Here is a 4,618-nt window from a genome sequence, read left to right as displayed (position 1 = left end):
AGCCTGCATCAGTGTGCATTCCCACCAACAGTGTACTAGGGTTCCCTTTTCTCCACATCCTCTCCAGCACTCATAGTTTGTTGATTTGTTAAGATGGTCATTCTGACCAGTGTGAAGTGGTATCTCATTGTGGTTTTATTCGCATCTCTCTGATGGCTAGTGGCGCTGAGCATCCTTTCATATGTCTCTGGGTCCTCTGTATGTCCTCCTTGAAGAAGTGTCTGTTAAGGTCTTTTGCACATTTTTAAATTGGATTGTTTGTTTTCCTGGTGTGGAATTGTGTGAATTCTTTATATATTTTGGAGATCAAACCCTTGTCCAAGATATATTGGCAAATACATTTTCCCATACAGTTGGTTCCCTTTTCATTTTGCTAATCTTTTCTTTAGCCATGCAAAAGCTTTTTATTTTGATGAAGTCCCATTCATTTATCCTTTCCTTTATGTCTGTTGCTCTAGGAGACATATCAGTGAAAATATTGCTACATGGAATATCTGAGCTTTTCCTGCCTATCTTCTCCTTTAGGACTTTTATGGTATGATGACTTATATTTAAGTCTTTTATCCATTTTGAGTTTATTTTTGTGTATGGTATAAGTTGGAGGTTGAGTTTCATTTTTTTGCATGTAGCTGTCTAGATCTCCGAACATCATTTGGTGAAGAGGCTATTTTGATTCCATTTTATGTTTCTGCCCTTTTTGTCAAATATTAACTGACCATAGAGACTTGAGTTTATTTCTGGGCTCTCTATTCTGTTCCATCGATCTATGTTTCTGTTCTTATGCCAGTACCAGACTGTTTTGATTACCATGGGCTTGTAATATAGTTTGATGTCAGGTATGGTGATCCCTCCTACTTTGTTCTTCTCTCTCCAAATTGCTGCAGCTATTTGGGGTCATTTATGGTTCCATTTACATTTTTGAAGTGTTTGTTCTATGTCTGTGAAATATGTCATTGGTATTTTAATAGGGATTGTGTTGAATCTATAAATTGCTTTGGGTAGTGAAGACTTTTTAATGATGTTAATTCTTCCAATCCAGGAACATGGTATATGCTTCCATTTATTTGTATTTTCCTTAATTTCTTTCTTCAGTGTTGTATAGCTTTCTGAGTACAGGTCTTTTACCTCCTTGATTAGGTTTATTCTGAGGTATTTTATTTTTCTTGTTGCTATAGAGAATGGGATTTTTTTCCTGACTTCTGTTTCTGATATTTCATTGTTGGTATACAAAAATGCCTTTGATTTCTGAATATTGACTCTGTATCCCACCATTTTGCCAAATTCACTTATTAGATCAAGTAGTTTTGGGGTGGAGTCTGTAGGGTTTTCTATGTACACTGTCATATCATCTGCAACAATGACAGTTTTACTCCCTCCTTTCCAATTTGGATGCCTTTTATTTCTCCTTGTCTGATTGCTGTGGCTAGAACTTCCAATAATATGTTGAATAGAAGTGGTGAAAGCGGAAATCCTTGTTTTGCTCCTGATCTTAGTGGGAAAGCTTTTAGTTTTTGCCCATTGAGTATGATTCTGTATGGTGGCCACCATCTTGGGTTTGAAATTTTGAACCCTAGATGGTGGCCACCATGAAGAAGGTGGCTGCATAAGATGTCAATGTTACTTTTGAAGATCAACAAAAGATAAAAAAATTTGCATGGAATACAAGAATCACAGAGCTGAAGGAAGAAATAGACATAAAAAATAACTCCAAAATTTAGAAGGTGCTTGTGAGAATATCATGCTTGCAGATGATGACTGCTTAATGATATCTTATAATATTGGTGATGTTTTCATTAGCCATTCTCAAGAAGAAACAAAAAATTTTAGAAGTAGCAATGAAAAATATACAAGAAGAAATTGATGCTTTAGAATCTAGAGAGGAATAAATTCAGTGGTGTTAGCAGATGTGAAATTCAGTTATGTGCAAACTTTGGGAGCTATATAAACCTTAAAGTTGATGAAAGTTAAGCATTTTATATTACTGTAAAATTTTGTTCAATAAAATTAAATATTGTTTAAATGACAATTTCCCTTCTTCAAATGATATAGAAAGCAAAACTTTATATTTTAAAAACATTTGTTATTTAATAGAAACTTGCCTATTTTCATGTCTTGCTTATTTATTTTCTATTTTTAACAGAAGACAGTATTCATTCATCTATGTATTTTGCAGAATGATTATATCAATATAGGTGTTTTATGTCATGTTATTAAAGTCAATTAAGCATTCAAAAAAGGAAAAGATTTGTTTTCTGAAAATATTTTTTTGAGGGGGAAATACATGAATAGGTACCTGAATAAATGATGTATTGAGGACAAAAAGACACGTGTTTATTTGGCAGATCATCTAGGCAGAGGAAACAGCAGGCACTGAAGTAGGTTTATCCTTGGATATTCAAACATAGCAGGAAAGCCAAGATGGCTGGAATGGAGTAAGTAACAGGGAGAGTGGTCAAAGCTCAGACAAACAGCAAAGACCAGGTCATGTATGGATCCATGGGATATGATAAAGAATTTATGGTCTTTGTTTAATGGAACATATACTTTGAGATGAATAGATTGGAGTAGGCAAGAAAGTAGTAAGGAGACCAGGGAGTTGAGTACCAGAGAGTCTCGATGAGTGACGCTGGTCGCTGGTGGTGGAGGGGTTAAGTGATTGGATTCAGGATGTATTCTAAAGACCAAGCTAGCTGTTGTATTGGGCATGAGAGAAAGAAGTTAAGATTTTTATCCCTAGTATCAGGTGGATGAAGAAGTCATTTATTGCTATGATAAACGTTAGGAGAGGAACAGGTTTAAGGTTAAGGAAAATGAAGAGTTCAGCAGTCAACATGTCAAATGTCATTTCTTTTAGACAAAATAGAGATGTGACTTAGTTTGTGCCTGAAGTTGAGGCATTGTACATGGTTATAAATGCTGGTACATTGATAGAGTAGTTGATGTGGGAAGATGAAAAATTGCTCTTCAGGAAAGTTGGAGGCTGGTCTTGAGGTGGCTGGTTTGTGAGGGAGTTAGGTGCATGTTCTTCTTTTGTCCTGGAGCACCCTCTGGTTGCTTTGATATCTCTAAGGGAAGGCTGCAGAAGGTCTGTGTTCCTGAGGAAAGGCCTGAAGGAGGATGAGGATCTGAGCTGGGAATACAGGATGGAGGTGAAGATGAAGGAAGGGGGTGCTCTGAGTGAAGCCATGTCCCTGCAGGGAGACGAATGGGAGCTAAGTAAGGAAAATGTGCAACCCTTAAGGCAAGGGCAGAGCATATCCACACTTCAGGAAGTATTGCCATAACAAGAATTTGCCCATAACAGTACTCTGTAGCAGCAGAAATGGTGTGTAGAACAGTTGGGGCTCAACCTGTCATGATTCATCCCCAACGGTGGTAGATAATTTGTGGGGATCCATGCACAATGGTATAAGAACTGCTCTTCAAAAATTGATAGTCGAAGAATCTGTTGCTTGCCTGCTTTCTCACCACAAGATATCTATCTAAAGATCTCAGGTATGATTAAGAACAAGAGCTCTAGTATTTCATTTCATTGTGGAGCAACCAAACTCTTATATCAATAGAAATGCATTTTATATAGGGACAATCAGAAGCAAAGTAAAGCAAGTATCATATTACAGTATTTCCCAAAAGTATGACATCATTTGAATCCTTAAATAGAGTTAACTCTTTTCTTTGATAGTAATCAATTAGAGACATTTCTTCCTTGGATTCTTTTATGTGTATTCAATTATTAACTTTCTAGGAAGGTATTTTTGATAATGTGCTGAAAAGAAATAGTGATCTCCAAAGAAAATGTCAACCTCAAAGAAACTAAATTTATACTAGGAAGTGTTTCAATAATGATTTAACAAACTTTGGATAAGCAAAAGCTGAAAAATACAAGTACATTATTCAAATGGAAAAATTGCTCTTCAGACTGTGTGTATTTTTTCAATGAAAAAATAAAACAAAACAACAAAACCCAGCAAAGTCATCAGCTGAGAGTGAGGGACAGGTGTGTTGAATTTTGAGAAGGAAGGAGACTATGTGAAACAGTAGCATTAGAGATGGAGAATAATAAATCTGACTAGAGAAATGTTGAGGTTTTCAGGGAGGCTTGTGTTCATAAAATTGAAATGAGGCTGGTTGCCTGATTGTGCTTATTTCCAGCCACATTCAGCTACTCAGTGTAGGAACTAATATGTGGAGAACTGCTTTCCATTAGGGTTGAGGTTTTATCAATAAATTGGATAAAGTGCCCCAGTGCCAAGTGTCTAGTAAAGAAGAAGATAATGCTATTTACTGAAATAAAGGATACAGAATGCACAGCTGAGGTCAAGGAGGGAGAAGGAACAGAAAAAGGCCCTTGGCTTTGGTCATGTTGAATTTGAGTCATCTATGGAACACACAGGAAGGGGTTCCTACAAGGAGCTAGACAGCAAAGAGCTCCTCTAGGAGCTGGCCCAATGCTTTGAGTGCAGAAGAAGCATGAGCAGGCCAACTCTCATTGGGGTCATTTCTGGTTTGAAGTTGTTCATGGTCAGAGGTAGACCATAATTAGTTATGATGCCCAGTGAACCTTCAGGGCTTCTCCATGGCCAAAGTTTTATCTTCTAAAAGTTAATCTAAGAAGCAT

General features: G+C 36.7%; 1 pseudogene; it reads left to right on the top strand.

The window, feature by feature from the left end:
* The first annotated feature begins 1,574 nt into the window (after nt 1–1,574).
* LOC114506371 lies at nt 1,575–2,100 on the top strand (annotated as a pseudogene).
* The last annotated feature ends 2,518 nt before the right edge of the window (nt 2,101–4,618 follow it).

Source organism: Phyllostomus discolor, chromosome 9 (genome assembly GCF_004126475.2).
Source record: "Phyllostomus discolor isolate MPI-MPIP mPhyDis1 chromosome 9, mPhyDis1.pri.v3, whole genome shotgun sequence".
NCBI lineage: Eukaryota > Metazoa > Chordata > Mammalia > Chiroptera > Phyllostomidae > Phyllostomus > Phyllostomus discolor.
Note: the sequence above shows the minus strand (reverse complement) of the source record. Positions and strands in the feature narration are given on the sequence as shown.